Source organism: Pleurodeles waltl, chromosome 7 (assembly GCF_031143425.1).
Source record: "Pleurodeles waltl isolate 20211129_DDA chromosome 7, aPleWal1.hap1.20221129, whole genome shotgun sequence".
Taxonomy (NCBI): Eukaryota; Metazoa; Chordata; class Amphibia; order Caudata; family Salamandridae; genus Pleurodeles; species Pleurodeles waltl.
In genome coordinates, this window is record NC_090446.1 from 1,124,249,306 (window position 1) to 1,124,268,986 (window position 19,681).

General features: G+C 44.2%; 2 long non-coding RNA genes across 2 annotated transcripts in view; one reads left to right on the top strand and one right to left on the bottom strand.

Annotated features, from left to right (window-relative positions):
* LOC138245995 (uncharacterized) overlaps positions 1-19,681 on the bottom strand; it is a 150,474-nt gene that overhangs the window by 10,638 nt on the left and 120,155 nt on the right. The gene's annotated exons all lie outside the window — the stretch shown is intronic.
* LOC138245996 (uncharacterized) lies at positions 9,170-18,745 on the top strand. The gene is made up of 2 exons (XR_011194204.1): positions 9,170-9,246; positions 18,364-18,745. It is a non-coding gene; the product is annotated as an uncharacterized lncRNA (long non-coding RNA).

Genomic DNA, 19,681 nt, shown 5'->3' on the forward strand with positions numbered 1-19,681 from the left:
TCTGTCAAGTCAGAATTGATTGCCCAACCCACTGGAGAGTTGGACTAACTCTTTCAAACGTTTCAAATGTTTACAAACTTTTCGTTGACCAATGTTAGTTTGGGGTTGCATTTAAAAGTGATAATATATTCTAAAATCTGTATCTCCAGAACCCTCCAGTGGACTTTGTTCATCAAGGTCTCTAAAAATTCATAAAAATATAATCGATTTTTTATTAATTGTGTCCTATTTCTTTTGTGTTGTGTGCCTTTCTTGTTTTGTTGGTTGGTGCTATTAAATGCCTTACACTAAATACCCTTGCCAAGCCTTACTGTCCAAAACCACAGCTACCCAGGGTTCAGCTTAAGGGTAAGTAAATTAGCCTGACTGAACCTAAGACTGTATTTGAGAGTGTACTGCACAATAAGGCCCCACAGCCATAATATTTAGTACACCCAAATCTTCATGGCCACTCTCATTTAACTGTTTATTCAGTAGCCTAACTTTTCATTTTTGCCCTTACCTTAGACCATAGCTTCTATGACATCTTTTTCCTTGAATGACTTGCATCTTTTTAATGCTCCCATTAGGAAACAACTTTTTTCTTTTTCTTTCAGCACTCTATGAGGGTGCATGTTTTCTAGCTCTCTCCCTTGTCTGCTTCTTCCCTCTACTAAGCACACACATCAGCCCATGCGCTCCATGCTGCTCCTTCATCTGTCACCCCCAGTTCATTGACTGCTCTGCCCACCCCTTCCTGGCCTTTTATTATGTACTATTGGACTGCTAGAATCTGCTGTCCATTGTATTTTCTCCTGGGAAAGAGTGTCTCTTGGTTGTACTCTGCATCCTATTGTATTCCTGTTAGGGTCTGTGGTCCCTCCTCCAGCTGACTCTGTTCTGCCTTTAATTGGTGCTTTTTGTGTTTGCTTCATTTCCACTTCTTCTGGTAGAATGGTTATGGTTGTACATTTAAGGGCAGCTGTTAAATTTGCTTTGGCATTATTTGAGACATGGAGTGGCTCTTGGCCTGCTGGCCATGTTGCTTTTTATGTTTCCGGGCTTCTTTAGAGTTTCTTCTGCCTTTGGTGCACCTTACTGATTCTTTGCCTTCGGGCTTAGCTACACCTCTGGGTCCTTTGGCAGATCCTGGTCTAATAAGAGGCCTGGTGGATGAGCCCTGAATTCGGGAAGTTACATGACTGGTTTGGGTGCCGCTGTAGTTGTTGCTGGAATTAGCTCTCCTGTCAGTTCTCCCTTTCCTTTGGGGTACTGGGCAGCCAGTCTGTCAGTCTCTCTGATGTCTCAGTCCTACTGATGTTTGTGTTTTTTGTTTGATAATTTTAGTAAGCAAGTCATCTTGTGTCTGCTCATCTTCTGGGATTTTGCAGCATAATAAAGGACTGGGGTGCTTGTTAACGCCTCATACAGTATGAGCTGGGGTGAGGAAGACAGATGAGGAGGTTTATTTTGCACAGGAAATAGAAGGGGTGGCCATTTATTATATAACCACAGTGAGTGTGGCCAAGTATTTCTTTCTAGGTAAGAAAACAGAGTGAGACTCGACCTCATAGAGTCAGGACTGTGACAAGTAAGAGTTTAACTTAAGATCATTGGTAGGTAATTGAGCAATTAATACAATATTAGCAAAGAAGCCATGTAGCCCTCTAAATACCAGCTCAAATGTCTAGTGTCTCCCACAGATGTTGAGTTGTTAGTTAGCCACTTTAACATAGCAACCAAAAGGCACAGAACAAGATGACCATCACTTGCTAAAGCTCTGTTGTTCAATGCCAAAGCTGGGACCACACATGAAACAGAGATGCCCTGTAGATGGTTCAATGGTTGCACTAATGCACCCAGGCAACAGAGACCAAAAAAATAGAAATGAAACAGCAGAGCCACAAGCAGAGACAGGGAATTGAGAGATGATCCTCCCCCTCCCATTACAAACTATGCACTTCTACTGCTGCAGGATACGGAACAGGACACAGGGGAAATCAAGACCAGACACCCCTACAGCGTACAACGCTGTCTTATGCGGCGGGACCCTCCAGGCATGAGAATGAAACTGCCATCACTGGAGAACGCTTCTGAGACAAGATCAACCCTCGCAGGAGATGGTAGCAGCTCAGTGGTCAGCACAATGTGCAATAGGAGAGGAACCAGTGGTTTGGGGAAAAGTGAGGATAAAAGAGTACCTAAGTAAGGAAATAGGAATGCAAGTCATACAGCAGGGGATGGCAGGGTTGAATCCCTGACCCCACCTCAAACAGCATGGTAACAGAGGACTGGTGTGACCCTCCTCTGGAAGAACAACAACCAAGAACCTGATATTTAGGGAAGCTAAAGGCCAAATTGCAGGGTTTGCCCACCTTCGAAGCCCAATGCACAGAGGACCGTGGTAAACGATGGAACAATTACCTAATTTGGTGGAGGAGAAAATTTAAAAATTTAAGATGATGATAATCATGGTGATAATGATGATGGTCTTATATAGTGTTAGGCCTGTCAGCTCTTGACGTGGTTTCCCCTGTCTTTTTGCTTCTGACCTCCTGTTTTTGATCCTATGCTGAAATTCATTTTTGCTGGCTTTAGGACTCTGGGCACTTTACCACTGCTGACCAGTGCTAAAGTGCAAGTGTTCTCTCTAAATTGTATTGGTGATGGGTTTTTTCATGATTGGCATATTTGATTTACTAGTGAGTCCCTAATATAGTGCACCATGTGTGCTCAGGGCCTGTAAGCACTGTTTGTGCCACCCTAAAAAAGGGCATGTAATGTAATAACTAGGATGATAACATTCAATAAAAACAAGCAGGTGACTAACAGAGTAAAACACAAGAACAGTCCTACCATACTGTCAGTAGGAGTGATATATATTTATCCCATCTATACTATGTTTGAGCAAAGTGTAATAAGCCTAATCTGCCCTTTGGGTTTCCCTCTGGGGGTACATCATCCCTCATACCTGGAGGAAGAAGCCTGTAGTCTAGACTGACACCGTCCCCATGTGGATCAGGGTTCCGGCCGTCTAAGCAAGTAGCTGCAGCGAAGCAGACAGCAATCAGCATGCAGTTGTGGTCATTTGGCTGGAATCTCCCTCTAACGTGTCTAGGACAAAGGGGTGTTTTTATGATAAAACAGCCGACAGTCTAAGAAATGGTCCCCATGTATGAGTGTATGTGTTTCTGTGAATGTTGGAGACGCAGCATACCATGATTGTCGGCAATCCTATCTGACTGTAGCCTTGTAGGAAGCACAAAGTGAAATAAATGTCCTACTAAGAACGTGATGCTTTTCTAGGCAAAAGTACGAGATAAAGAAAATAAAACAGCACTGTAAATGTAGCTATTGCTAGAAAAATAAAGTGATGCTGAATAAAATGTAACAGGGTTAAAGTGCACAGCGGCAGGCCTAGTTACCTTAAAACAGCGTGTCTAAAACATTGCTAATATAGCTATACAACACATGGGGTCATCCAGGTGGAAGTTGAGGTCTCTGAGGAAGATGCAGTGCTTCTACTTGATGGCTAGTGGGGCGACGAAGTCGGGGATGGAGTCGCAGAAACTGGCGCATGGTCCTGGGGGTCTGTAGACGAGGGCACCACTGATGGTTGCTCTGTCGTCGGTGTGGATTTGGAAATTAAAGTAGACCATGTTCAGTGTGGTGTTGTCCTCAGTGGTGGTACATCAAATTGTTTTTTTTAGAGGATGATGGCGATGCCGCTGCCGTGTTTGTTGGTGCGCTTTTAGTGTGCCATCGGATATACTCTGGGAACTATTAATCTACTGTTGCCACCCATTCCTCAAGGTTATGATCTCCCACATTAGGACATCACATACACTGTCTGAACAAACTGCAGGTCTACAATGTCTGAAGGAGAGCTTCAATGTTACTGTCTAATTCTCAATCTGGATTAGTACCCTAGATGATACTCATAGCCTACTGTGCCCGACATCCACCACACTGCACACATACAGCAGTCTCTAAAGGTAACACTCCAGGAATGTTGCAGATTTTGTGCTATGTTAAAAATGTTTCACTGGCATAGTGGTACGGTGCCCTGGCAGGACATATGACACATATATTCAGGCATGGAGAACACATTGGCATCTGTCCACTGGTGAGACGAATGACGATTACCTCCTTGGTAAGTAATAGCATGCAAAAAAAGGCACTACTGAAGGTAGAATCATTGAACACATCTGAAGGACAACGTTATCTCCAAGCGGTTGAATATGGCATATCCCTGTGGATCCTGACCCCCCTCATCTGATTTCCACAACAGCCAGGTAGCACAGATGTTACGCTATATGTTGTAGAGTGCACTTTTAGCGTCATAGAATCTAGATTCAGGACCATGCTTAATTATGATGGATCTGAGAGTGTTTTAACATGTTTAACATTGGGAGACACAGTAGAGAAGTAATGTATATAACTACTATAACTTTAATCCTGATGCAGGGGAACATAATAGGCATCAGTGCTTCTTGTAGCCATGGGTAGTTCAGCTACCATTACTAGCACTAGTGTTCTCGGTGAGGGAGGTTGGGATCTCAGAAGCAGCCCATGAAGAAGTTGCTACATAGGAACTCTTGCTAAGTAAAGTAGCAGTGTTGTGGGTGCTGCCATTTACTCAAATTATTTGTGAGAAGACTGTTGCCACTTATGCCAAACCAGTGAGATGGTCTGTAGTACACAGGATCATGCCCTCGTAGAGGTGAAAGGTACACCTGGCTGAAGATTGTGCAGGAATGTGACAGTGAGGATGCACAAAGGGAATGTGCCCCGTCATGATAAAAATGATTTTGTGCCAAAGTGTCCTGTCTGAGAACCTGTTCATGGCCTCCACCAAGTTGCCAAAGTCATTTGGTATGTACTTCAGTGCTGAGTGCATGTGGGAACTCGATCCACAAACTTGACTGGACAAGTCACCTGCCTGCCTACCAGCCACATTAATGGCTCAAAGTTGTTAATTTTGCACACGCAGCATTGGGAGATCTGGGCCCATATGTGTAAGTTGTGTGATTTCTTATTAGGAAATCACAATTTCGCGATTTCCTAATTTGCGTTTTCTTAACAGCGATTGTGACTCAGTAGAAATTGCTATTAGGAAATCGCTAATTACATAATTCCGTTTTGTAATTCCCAAATAGCCATTTCTACGAATTTGCTATTTGGGAATCACAAAATGGGAACTAATAGGTCTTGCCTATGCACAATATATTGTTTTTGCCATTTTTAGGTTGAGCGTGCAAGCGCTCTGGCCTGTTATTTAACTATGTCCACTGCACACCCATCATTATCATTTGTTCATGGCCTTGCCTTTCAAAAATTCTTTAGCATTGGTAAATGCTTTATGTTTGTCCATCCTTGGGGCAGTTTTGTTACCACCTTGCCCATCGACCCTGTTACATTGATAACTGCAGGTTTGCGGTACATTTGGCTGCGAGGGAACTTCTTTTCCCTCTGGTGTCTCTCCTTCACGCTCATGAGCATGGCGCTTTGAATCGCCTCGCTTATGTTAACTGTTTTACTTTTCATTTTCAATTTATGTGACAAGGATAGTCCAGTTAGGAATTTACAACGCTAATAGCTCTAACTCGAGCAACGCGACTGCCATTGCATTACAAATGCTTGTTTTTTTGGTAGATGCGTTTTAGTCATTTTATTTTAATGATACTTCGTTGACATTCATATGTGCATTGCATAAGTATGTTGGTCCCGAGCCTCATTCTCAGTGCACTGTCGTGTGCTTTCACGCTGCTCTCGGTCCATGGCGCGTTCTGTGCCCCATTCCATTGGATCATTGTTGCTTTTCTCGCCCTGTGACCCATTCCCGTATCCCCTTGTTCACAGCTTCCACAGCCTGCGGACATCAGTAGACCACCCATGGCGAGGCCAGAATGCCTCTTCCACGTCTCGCGAGAAAGTAAATGCAAGGCTGGGAGCACTACAATGCCCGGCGCTGTAAAAGACACAGCAACAGGTCTTGCTCAACAACCAGAGCTGCGCTGTCCCCAGTTCATGTAGAAACAATTCTGTAGAGAAAGTGAAATAGCGCCCTGTCTATATATAATACCAAAGGGCTTCGACATCGCAGCAGGCACTTTTGCATCCCATGTACCTCCAGCCTGCTCCCTCTTTTCCCTACCGCCTTCCCCATCTGACCCCATGCATATTTTAAATATTCAGAACACAGATAAGTTAGGATGCGTTATTTTTCATTTTTTTTAAACAAAAAGGCACTTCCATTTGTTTAAGTGGTGGCGAAGTACATGAGGTGATGTATTTAAATCCTCTAACGGTCCATCCGCCTCCTATTCCACTTAAGGACAATGCTGCCTTGCAGTTCAGGACCTGTTAGGGCCGTCAGAAGGCGAATGCTATGTTTTTTTAGTTTTCTTTTTCGTTAGCGTTTTCAAACGCATGCCGGGTGTAAACAAAAATTACGTTGACACCAGGAATCACCCGGCTAGTGGGTCACCATGCACAGTGCACACAGCCCTACTGGAGAGCTGTCGGTCTTGTGTAGCGCGGGAAAACTCTACCGATGACAGCCCTTCCTTGCCCTTTGACACAACCCCCGCCGTCTACGTGTCCGGACCCACCAGTAAACATTGTGAGCCTGCGACCAATCCGTGGTCACTTCAGGTATCCCTAGGTGGGCGTGTGTGCTATCTGATCTTTATTTATTTGGGTTCGTCTTCCTTGGCTCCTTGTCTTCTGTGATAGGATCCGGGGAGCGGGTGCCGCCCCCTCGAGGCTCCACGTGTATTAGCTCCCCCCTGTCCCCCACCCGGGCTTCGGCCCATCCCCTGCTTCCTTCCTCGAGTGCCACAGTCCCTCCCTGCTCCGCCCTCCCAGCTGCCATTGGTTGGATACCGGGTAAGTGAAGGGGTAGTAGGGAGTGTTTAAAACAAGTGGCATGTGAGTTGTGGCTAGAGCGTTTGACTAGGTACTGGGAGACTGAGTTTTGCCAACGCTTGCTATTTGAGGAAGTCCAGTAAACGTATTTTGCAGAGCCATTTAAATAGAGGTGATGACGGCGTGGCAAGGCTTTTATGCACGGGGGGGGGAGATAAAGCAGGTTCACCTAAACAAGTATTGCAGGGAGCAGAACTTGCTTTCCGAAATGCAACTGTGTGCAGTCTTCTTACCATGCATTACTGTGCTCTGACTATTTAATGCATTCGTGGTACGCATTCTCTTCTTATCATGTTGAGATCTGGTAGACCATCCACGCTTCAAAACCCACATTGCATTGCTTACTGTCTGCATGTAAATCATTTCAGCCCATTTTGCCTGCTTGCACTCTACATGTGCATAACCTAGCTTTGGAACAGCGTTGTTGACCAATTCCTGCACTGCACTTCACACATGAACTGGTAAGCAGCGATGAGTTTTTGTGAATGGTTGTGATCAGTAAATCTAGGCCCTTTTCTTTTGCAAGATTAAAATACCGTAATAAAGTGTACTGCTGGCTACCAAAAATTGTCACAGGAGAGGGTAAATAATTTTTCTGCTTTAGAGACCACGAAAATGTGTAATTTGAAATTGTTTTCTGTTGTCTGTCAGGGATATGAGCAACATCCATTATTTATTCCTAGAGGCGGGCAAGCCTCTGAAATGTTGAGCCAGATGCCTGGTCAAGGCTCATCTAGAGGACCTGGGATGAGTGCTTAATTTGAGACGCTGGTTCCCGGTGTGTGTGTGGTGGGGGGGGGGGCACCAGCACTTATTTTTGGGTGCTGGCGCTTATTTTTCTGCACCAGGCGTTACCGTGAGCCAGTGGCGTAGCGTGGGGGGTGCAGGGGAGGCCGGCCGCAACATCTTGGAAGAGACTCGAGTGCTAAAATCCACGGGTTAGGGGGCGCAAATTACTTGCCTTGCCCCGGGTTAGGGGGCGCAAATTACTTGCCTTGCCCCGGGTGCTGACAACCCACGCTACGCCACTGCCGTGAGCAAAAGACACTCGTGGCAAAGACGGAGGAAGAGAAAGACGGAAAAGTTTTACAAAGGGAGAAGGCAGAAAGATGCAAGAGTGAGTTGAAGGGGCAGAGAGTGGCTGTAAATGGATTAAAGAGGCCCCAGATGGCTTTAAGGTTACGCTGTTTTAGTATTCTGCGCTCGCACATTTAATCTGCAGCAGCCGGTGTTTCAGAGGAGAGTTTTGGCGCGTTTTGGTTCAGAAATTAAGCACTGGATGGGATCCGTCCCAGCTTTCATGCTTGACTAAACTGTGTGACCCTCGGCAAATATTTTATGTCACCATGGTTCCATTATCATCATCACACATAAGCGCACTTTCAAATACACGAGTTTAGGGTGTGTGTCGTATAAAATACTCTATTTGATTTACTAGCCAATAATGTTGCTTCATGTACACGAGCAATCCAGTCCATCTGCTGGGTGTTAATGCCAATAGAATGTCCTTTTAGTAAACTAATGGCATTTTCGTCAGGGCAAGGGAGCAGGGCAGTAATGAAGCGCATCTTTAAAAAATAACACTTTTAGTAGGTCTCAATGGAGTGATATTTGATGTACAAAGGTCAAACGATTTGGCATGTTACAGAAATGCACTTTTTTACATTACTTTTTTCCAAAATATTTTTGTCACATGACAACCGACAGAGGCATAATGGTGAGAGATTGAGGACTTGGGGCAGCCGTCACAAGGTCCAGTTTACCCGACATATGGGTCGAAGCTTATAAATAATTTACAGGGGCTTAAAGTCCAACCACTTCAAGCGATTAGTTGACTTTGCTTTCACTCATTTGCTTTCTTCTAATTTATTGTCTTGCCGTGTATGTTTTATTTTTCTCTTCCTTCTTTACTTGTGTCCTTCCACTGTGAACGCTTAGGGAGCCACTCATTTTATTTGTGTTTAAGCACTCCATGAGTGCATGTGTTCTAGCTGCATCCTTCGTGTGCTTCTCCACTCATGCACCATGCTGCTCTCTCTCATCGTTCTGCTTCTCTCCCATGCTCCATGTTGCAGTTTCCATTGTATGCGTCTCATTTGATTTGCCAATGCTTGTTTCTTTTTGCTGAAGCGCTCCATGAAAGTGTATGTGTGCTCCAGCTCTCAAGCTGTTGTCACATTATTGCAGTTTTTTCACTATAGTACAGTACGACAAGGATACTGCATTGCCATTGCTTTGTTTTCAGGGGCTGTCAGACTTTTACAGATCGATGAGGGTTGGTATAGTTTTCTTCAAAAGATTCTCTACGGTTTTGGCTGTGCCTGATGTTACAAACTGGTAAGTATACTTCAGTGCCCAATCAATTATAGGAATCCTATCCGTTTTTACATTAATAAGAAATTCAGATTTTAGTACAGAATAGCTTGGACAGTATATTTTGAGAAATACAGTCAGCTGTTGTTCATCTTGTTGCACGTCTGCGCACTATTTTTTACGTCACAAATACTGCAGACTCAGAGAATTTGATCTGTTTCACACAGGTCTTAATCACTGCTGTGCTCGGATGATTCCAGGCTCCACTGCGTGGCCTCAGCCGATTTGGCTGGGCACGTGTTTTGTGCTCTCCCGCTTTGCTGGACTGAAAGGAATAAAGCAGTGCCGCGGAGCATTACTTTTAGCCCCTTGTCAGCATTTCTTTGCTAGCCCCTAACCTTTAATTTGTGAGGCTTTTCACCTCTGTGCTGAGCCCCTATTTGGCTATTTAGGGTAGTTTACGTGTGGGCCTTCCATACAGGTATCAAGGAAACCTTTGTATTTCTGGAACGGACATCCGATCAGGAGTTTAGGCAGGCGCGGCCCCTCCATTAGGGCAGAGGGGCCACGCCCCCCACCTTTTGCTCCTCATGAAGAGTGTCAGGCTGAACAAAGGATCTGCCTGACAGACACTCTTCATGTTCAGGTCAGGCAGTCAGGTGTGATTTGTGCAGACTCCTGGCTGCTTGAGCTGAACTTTGCTGGGCTGAAGAGGTCACAGCTCCTATGGGCGTGACCTCCTCAGCTCAAGCAAAGGTGCCTTGAGGTCCTCCCCCGGGTGACGAGGGAAGCGTCACCCATTGACTTTGACCTGGGCGCTTCAGGTTTAAGCCCTAAAGCACCCAGGGCGAATATCAATCAGTGACACCTCGTCACAGAGTGGGGTGGGGTCAGAAGTCTCACTAACCCCATTCCACTCTGTGACGCAGTTGGGACTGCTGCCTTTCCTCATTGGCTGACCTAAAGTCAGCCAGCAAGGGAAGGCAGCAGTCGCAACCCTCCTGGGACCGAGGCTGAAGGTAAGTGTGTGTGTGTGTGTGATCTTCTTAAATTAATGTTTGGTGTGTGCATGTTTGAATGTTGATAAGTGTTGTTAATGGAGGTGCGTGCGTATGTGAAAGAATGAGTGCGAGTGTGCTGCCCGCCCCCCTCCCTCCTAAAACTGCCAGCCGCCACTGAGTTCAGGAGCAGTGGTTATTTGTAAATCTCTGAATTTGTGGTTGCCCATGTTAGCATGTGATTTTAGGGGCATTTTTCAAAATGTCTTTCTTACACACAGGCTTTCATTTGAAATGTTCAAATTCAGAGAAATCCAATTGGTAATAACAAATATTCTACTATTGTGTTCCCACGTCTCTCGATAGAAATGGTACCTCACTTGTGTGGGAGGCCTAGTCCCTGCAACAGGAAAGGGCCCAAAACGCAACATAGACACTTCATGTGTTGCTATTAACAACTGACCCTTCGTTAAAAAACTGCACACAACAGGGCTCTGAACCTGGCAGTTACAGTCCTACAGTGAGCGAGTGGCTGGTGGTTACTCAGAAAACCTAATTTCCCGAAGTGCTAGTGGTTCTGGTACCCATACCTTTTGGGGTTTCAAGATAAAGATATGCCAGGATGCTGGAGCACCCAGCTAGCCCTTGACATGCTTATGGATTGGTTATGCAGACATCAGGCAGGTAGCACTGTTCCCCAGCTGTACCCCATCTTGCCCAGTTGGGTAGAACAGGTCCTGTCAGGAATGTTACTAGCGGGAAAAGTATGACCTTCATCAAGCATTGGTGATGAGACTGGAGCTAGCACCTCTGCTTCTACAGCTCGCCATACTATAGCATACGCATCATGCCTGCCAATTTAGAACCACCCAGCCCTGACCGTTAATTGGGTGGCAGAAGGAACAGGCTGCCAAATCCCAAGGGAGTTTGAAAACATACTGTGAGCAAGTGGGCGAGAGGGAAGCCTTGGTTCAAGTCTATAGATGAGGTTTAATGGACATTTTCTTTAAGAGGGACTGTGCTTCACTCAGAGAGCTCTCAAAGTGTTTGTGTCTGGCGTCAGTTTCTAGAGGATTGTTAGCGGGTCATCTGAAATATTTGGGGACCATAGTCCTGGGTTCTAGTGTTAGTTGCCACAGATTCTTCCTGGCCGATGCATTGTGTTCCTTGGGACTTCTGTTAATAAGTGCCCTCTGTGTGTGGATGTTTAGCTCGTCGCAGGACTCGATTTCTGCACACAGTAGTACTAACTGTTGTAGCATGATGATCCTCGGAAAGGTACAGGGCATTTTTCTGCTTCACTCAACATGTGATGATTGGCCAGTGCCTAAAAAATGTGAAATGAAATGTGTGTAAAATGTATTTGTGTAAATCCCACTTGATGTACATGGTAATAGATCATCACCCAATCCCTTATCTAATGTACATTGCTTTGTTGCTTCCTATCTAGGTTAGTGCTATATAAAATACCACTGCCTACATTCAATTCATACATTAATTTGAGAGGAGTTGACAGAATAGAACGTTAATTTATTTGACTTTACGTGGACATCATACACTCTCTGCATTCCAGACGCCAGCTCCGACATACAAGGAATGAAAGCACACTGGAAACTAGACACCTTCCTTCCCTACAAGTAACAAAAGAAAGAAACTATTTCCTTGCATATCAAGTACAGGGACAATCATTCATAATCGCTCCTCTCTAACATGTCTGGTTTACACATTCACCCTACAACAACTTATTCATCTTTTTAAAGAAACTGGGGTCCAGGTCAAGGCATGAGGCTCCCCACACCTCATCAAACAAAGAAACGAGACAAAACTAGGTTGTGACTACCATTGCACAGCAGACCAAGACTTGATAGTCTTGCGGCCTCCTCTGATATGAGTCACTATCGCCACGTCTGCCCATTCACAATGGCACCATACATCATATATGCATGTAGTCATGGATGTCCAGTCACGGCATGGAACTTGTAGGCTGTCACCTATAAGTGTAAATGTTCAAGGCACAAAACAAAAATGGACAATTTAACTTTGTTTAACTATACATCACCTCAACTCAAAATTCCAGTGACTAAAATCTAACAGAAAACATGTCATCAAAACTACACTCTTACGCAATGGCCCCAGACATTCACATCATATTACTAAATTATGGAGCAGAACAAAGTCTCACACTTTCTCCATATTCAACAAGCAAAACACACATCCCCTCAAGGACAACACACTGCACTACACACGCACACAAACATGCTTTCCAGCACTCTCACACGCAGTCACACTAGCTAGCCGAACCATCATGACCAAGTACCAAGCAGAAGAAAGAACTTAATAAGTGCCCATTATTGCACTCTCTAGAAACGGTGTAAGAAAAAGTCAGGGCGTCTTCAGAGTACAATAGTGACAGCCTCCAATGGGTGCATAAAACGGACCATAAACAATTAAACTTACTCTGCCTCATGTACCACACGTTCACCTGTCAGGGCTTCACACTTGTGCAGAATAATGACTCAAGCGAACTTTGTGCCTATCACCCATAACACTCCGGTGAAAATTGCTGGTATGAACCACAACACCGTAGGGGGACTACAGTTCCCCACATTTTCACTCCACAGAACACTTCCCCTTGCAGCCTCTCACAACACTGTACTTTTTCTTCTCCTACATAGCGCACTGTGGGATGCTTCGCCATTCAACTTATCACAACAGGGTACTACTATTCCCCAACTTAGAACACTACAGGGTACAACCCCCAAACAACTTTTCAAGACAGGATTTTACTTTTACTCAACTGCGCTTACCGTGGGGTAATCCTCGCATGCTACCTTTTTTCCCCAGTTCCCACCAACACACATGTTGTTGTGACAGGGCACTGCTTTCCCCCCCACCCCCACATCTATGACAATTGGCCATGCACAACCAGCACATATCTACGCAACAAACAGATTGGGACTACACCCTGTTCTCTCACTGCTAACTAGACTTAATCAAACCAAAGCATATGATGTTGGTAGTAAAGGGTCACATTATATTACCAAATTACCTTGCAGGTTTATAATTTAAACTTACCAAACTGTCTTGCAGTACTAAGCATTCAGGACATTTCATGCATTACATTGCAATCACCAAACAAAAGTTAAGATACACGAAAACCTACTAACCTGACATATGCATTAACAATAATATGTACATGGCACATGTCAATATGCAAGAGTCGCCAACCAAACTATTCCCCAACCTATTGAACCTCAGTTAGTGGAGAAACATTGCTTAACAGAATTGGAATAATATGAACTCCCTGAATGTCAGATAACTCCTGATTAATTAACTGAATGTCATATTTTAACATCACAATTGGGCAAATGCTGGGAAGGGAATGTTTTGACTCCCTGTGACTTCAGGACACCACATACTGTTGAACAAAAGTCTCATTTCTATTTCCTTTGTCCTCGGAGATACTTCTATTTATCTTCATAAATTAACCAGGAAGCCTTAGGTAGCATTTTTGCAACGTCTCCAGATCTGTCCCAATCAAACATCAGCTTAATGGCGTCCTTCATAATGTCCAACTCTACATAATCAGCACCTTTGATCCGACACCCGGTCTGGAATCCAAGACATTAGTGAGGTTCTCTGAGGAGCAAGTTGTGCTACTATGCCCCAAATAGAGTACCCTCTTCTTTGAGCCCTCACTGACTTGCGCTGGAGAGAAATTCACATTTAACTGGTGTTTGCATTGTCACAAGACCTTTGGGCATCTCCTTGACCACAGCAGAAGCCATGCCAGTCCTCTTGTCACTCATGCTGGGTACCATAAAATATGCAGAATGCACATAGGGCCTCCAAAGGCGTGGACTAGCCTGCACTACAGGAAACTCAATTGAGAAATCCTACTGCACACTTACCAACAAACACTGCTTCTTATGTCAGCCACTGTTGGATGTATCCAACGGCAATTTCATTTATAATTTTAGTTTTGTTCATGACTTTCCAGAACACAACCAATACATACATTGGTAGTGACAACCACAGGGCTGAGGCACCTCAGGGACATTACAAGAATAACAGATTCTGTTGACCAGACTTTTCTGATACAACGGTCTGTAGACTCAGTTCAGATGTTGATTCATCTACATACTGATGGTTACAATGGCTGCAATTGTAGTTGCTTTAGCCAGAATGCATGTACAGCTGTACAGATAACAGAATGCATGTATAGCCTCCCGTGTTTCCTTCCAAAGACTGAGCAGAATCTCCTCACTTTGAGCTGCTCTAGCCCTAGACATAGATGGTTGTATGAATTGGTCACTAATCCTTCACTATGCCAGGGAATTTTATGGCAAGAACGGAGGCTCATATTATGCTTCTCTTACTTGCTTTAATTTCAATAGCAGCAGTCAAGAAAACTACAACTCCCAAATGGCTTAGAACAGCAAAAGCCAATGGGAGCGAAAAAAAGGAATAACAGATGCACCAATCACAACCATGGAAGCTATGCATACATCACACTTGACTGCGACCAGCCCTCTTTCTTGCTGCTCGCAGTCAAGATAAGTCACGTTATTTTTCACAGTTATATGTTTATATTTAATGCATGTTTACTGTACCTCTTGTTTATGTACTTTTTATAATTAATAGTTATGCGCGTATCGGTGGTTAGATTTTAGCGTTTTCACAACGCGCGAGGCTTAATTCCGGTCCCAGAGCCCGGTTTTGCACGACACGCTCGAGCGCGTCTGAGGCAGTGTTTCTGCCTTCAACGTTCTAACGGACGCGCTTCACTTGAAGAGCGTCCGTTCCACAGCGCGGCTCGGCGTTCAGCTTATTACCGCTCCAGGCTACAAATCCTCACCTTTTCGGTGCCGGCTTGCCATTCTTCGTGCCGGACCTCGCGTTACAAACTGTGGGGTTTCTGGTTTCTCTCTCCTCTCGGGTTTCTTGCTGGGCCACGCCTTTTGGGCGTGTTTTATCCTCTCCTTCAGCTTTACACATTTGTAACCCTTGCTATCCTGGTTTTTTCTTTATAATATGGAAGGTCAAAACCCTTTTTCCGATTTTTCCACCAGTAATGAAATTGGAGCCTTTATTAACGAGGCTGTGACTAAGGCTGTGTCAGCCTCCATGAGTAAAATGTCAAAGAACTTTGAAAGTTCAGTGCAAAATATGGTTTTCCAATCCTTTTTGGCCCAGTCTGCGGGGGATAGCAGAAAGAGAAAAAATAAGGATTTGGTAAAACAAAAAGATGGCGCTTTGGTTGGTGAAGTTTCTTCACCCCTGACTGAGGATGATATGCCTCCCAGGCCTCCTTCAAAGGAGGGGAATAATGTTAACGCTTCTGGAAAGCGTAAGTCTAAAGTAAAAAATACTGGTCCAGCGCCAAAACAAGTGATAATCACTCATATTTCAGATACCGATGAGGACATCGGGGATATTGATGAGGATGACGATGATTCTGACATATGGGGCTCGCTCTCACAGGTTTGTTCCCCTAAAAAGCCTAAACTTGAAATTTCTACCCCCTTTTCTGCCAAAATTATTTTAGACTCCGAAGGTAACCCCATGTTCGATCCCTCTTACCTCCACCATCCTAACTCTACCGAGTGGTCTCCTGCGGGTCACGTTGGACAGTACATAGCTTCCAGGTTAAGGCTTCCCCTGGATAAACAGACGAGAGCTAAGTTAAGGTTTGAATGCCTAAGACCTTCTCTCTCTTCCAATATCACTACCACCCGAGTGACTGACGAATCACTTTTGACGTTCTTTTCAAAATTTGGCAAGGACCCCCGTAATGGGGTAGATAAAGCCTGGTTGAATTGCCAGGATAAACTCCTGGATTTGGTGGGGCCTCTGGCTCGTATTTTGGATCTGGCAGAATCAGACAAAACAGACAATGCGGATATTGACCCTTCAGAACTCTCCCTCTGGACTCAGAGAGCTTTCTGTTTGTTGGGCAACGCAAATGCAGCCATTACACATGAAAGAAGGAAGGGATTGCTACTGAAGTTGGATCCCAAACTCTCTAATTTGGCGTCCATGGATCCTGGAGTCAAAGCTGAAGGCCGTCTCTTCGGAGACTCGTTTATCAAGAATTTAGGAAAGTTTGTTGCAACTTTTTCCTCTATTGATAAGGCTCAGCAGAATATCAAAAAAGTGTTTAATCAACGGGTTTTCACCAGGGCAGGTACAGGCAGGAGCCGCTCTACCGGCCGTTTCACTCATCCGCAAGGATTCAGAGGCTCCTCATTCGCGTATTCCAATTACGGATACCAATCATACAAGCCCCAGTTTTACCCTCAGAGAGGCAGAGGCTACAGGGGCCGTGGACAACGGGGATTCAGATCTACCAAAACCCAAGGTAAGCCTTTCCTCTGGTCCTCCTCCAATTGGGGGCAGACTCAGTTCTTTCCTTCAAAAATGGCGCTCTTTAACTACCGATACATGGGTTCTAAATACTATTCAGGGATACCAAATAGAATTCTATGCGCAACCTCTCCAAGTTTATTTCCCTCCTCCGCCAATTTTCTCGACGGAAATGTCTCTTCTTATTTCAGAAGAGGTAAAGTCTCTCCTTTCCAAAAACGCTATCCAAATCTCAGCTCCAGATCCCTCAGGTTTCCTCAGTTCGTTATTCCTAGTCCAGAAGAAAAACAAAAAATTCAGACCAGTCATAAATTTAAAGTATTTCAACCAGTTTGTCGTCTACCGACATTTCAAAATGGAGACAATTCTTCACTTACGGGATATTCTCCTCCCGCTCGACTTCATGGTCCGATTAGATCTTCAAGATGCATACCTCTCAGTTCCCATTCACAATGGTCACCGCAAATACCTTCAGTTTCAGTCGGCGCCAGAGAGCAACTCTGGTTCTCGTAGTACCCTTTTGTCAATCCCAGATTTGGTTCCCCCCCCCTTCTGGAATTGGCGATCGATTTTCCCTCTCTACTACCCTCTTTTCCATCCCTTCTGCTAGATCCCTTTGGGAATCCCCATCCCTTGGTGCTCAACAATACGCTCACCCTGTCAGCTTGGAAGGTATCAGGAATACCTCATCTACCATTCCAATTTCGGAAGAAGCTACTGACTTCATCAATAAGACATGGGCCCCCGGTACCAGGAAAGCATATTCTTCCGCCTGGTCCCTTTGGTCTAGCTGGTGTATGGGAAGGGACCTCAATCCCCTTTCAGCAGATATAAATTATGTAATTAATTTTCTGGCGGCGTAAGCTAGTGCAGGTAAGTCTTATAGAACAATTAATTTATATAGGTCTGCTATTTCCATGCATCACGAACACGTCAATGGCAAACCGGTAGGAGAACACCCCTACTCTGTCGTCTGTTGAAGGGAGTAAGATTTTCAGTTCCTCCATTACGTAAATATTCAAAGTTATGGGATGTCAATTTGGTTTTGAATCTGTTCCTTTCCTGGCAGGACAATGCTGATTTGTCTTTGAAAATGCTTTCAGCGAAACTTACTATGTTGCTTTGCTTAGTCTCTATTAAGCGTTTATCTGACGTTAGAGCACTTGATGTTACTTCTCGGCAATTTGCCCCCACAGGGGTACTATTTTTCATTAATAAACGCACAAAAACCAATTTACGTACAGTCTTTTATCCATATTTTCCAGATCAACCTAAGCTCTGTGTGGGGCAATGTCTCAAATGTTATGAAGAACGGACAGCCAATCTCAGAAAGTCCTCGGTTTCCCAACTACTAATCTCTTTCCAAAAACCACATAATCCGGTGGCCGCTGCAACTCTAGCCAGATGGGTTCGTTGGGTTATGTCCCTGGCGGGAATCGATACTTCCATATTTGGAGCTCACTCAGTCAGGGGTGCTATGGCTTCCAAGGCCTTCTGGGTTGGATCCAGGCTAGAGGACATTCTGAGATCGGCTGATTGGTCCAATGATAATGTATTTAGGACGTTTTATTGTAAACCAGTGCACACTGCTACTTCAATAGTGATTAATATGCTTTAAAATAGCATAATATGAGCCTCCGTTCTTGCCATAAAATGTAGATTTTCCTAGTAGATTATGACGGAAAGTCTTAATTTTATTAAAGATACGGAGGCGAGTATTATCCCGCCTCAACAAGGAGATATTTCTGATTTGTCTTGTTTCTTCCCTCCCTTGCAGCTACTTCCACTCCAACTCAAGCCTCTACCTGATCAACAGAGGTATTTGTTGGATGCCATCACATCGACCGGACGTCCAGTTTCTTTCCGAAGCATCCCTTCTTCTCCTCCCTGGATTCCTGCTTCAATACGGTTTTGCCTAGCATTGATCCAGGACTTTTGTTCTTTGACTTTAGCAATTGCTATAATTTTTGCCATTTTTCCATTGTTTTCTCGTAACTCCTAGCCTTCTCGCATCAAGAAAGAGGGCTGGTCGCAGTCAAGTGTGATGTATGCATAGCTTCCATGGTTGTGATTGGTGCATCTGTTATTACGTTTTTCGCTCCCATTGGCTTTTGTTGTTCTAAGCCATTTGGGAGTTGTAGTTTTCTTGACTGCTGCTATTGAAATTAAAGCAAGTAAGAGAAGCATAATACTCGCCTCCGTATCTTTAATAAAATGAAGACTTTCCGTCATAATCTACTAGGAAAATCTACATTATTCTGCCAGTTACAGGTGATGAACGTGACTACAAAAAAAGTGCAGTATCTCTATAGTCAACTCACATTGTGAGAAGCTTTTAGGTCTCACTTACTGACATATGAAGACCTATTGTGGACAGTACCAATATTTATTGTGGGCACAGGGTCAGCCTATATTGGTTGGCTGTCTTATCGCATTTGCTTCCTTCTTCCTTGATTGCTTTCCTTCTTCTACTTGTTTGTCCCTTCCTTCGACTATAGCTTCTGTATGGGTTGTTATCTGATCAGCAAAATGCATCGATAAGGCCAAATAGAGCAACCTATTATCTTTGATAATGCATGGTCACTTTCAGCTCACTATGATGTGGTGCCAGTCAGCTCTCGGATACCAGAAGGTGAGGTGTTCCTGATAGTATGAAATACTTTTCAGTACGTTTAAAGTCAGCACTTGGTCGTGTCCCTATTCATACAGGCATAGCCCTCTCCCCAGCTCAGATCTAATGTCTTTGTTTAAAGGCTACTTTAATAATAAAACAAAGCATTGGCAAGGGCAGCAGGTCTCACTTTTTGAACCTGTTGCTTTGCGAATGGTTTTAGCAATATCTTACGGTGTATACATTGCTTATTTTAGGTTAGTAAACACTTTGAATTTCTTAACATTGATAAAATCTTAGCTCTAGCGCATTTTTAATTGTAATTGGAATAGACTTTACTAAGTATTGGTAAAATGAAGAGGCCTCTGTTGTAAAAAAATGGGCTATTGGATTTTGCAATACTTGTGAGCTGAGTCACATGTAGGTATCTGGGTAAGTTCCGGTTGTGGGCGATTGTTCACGATGGGGCATGATTGAGAGCTTT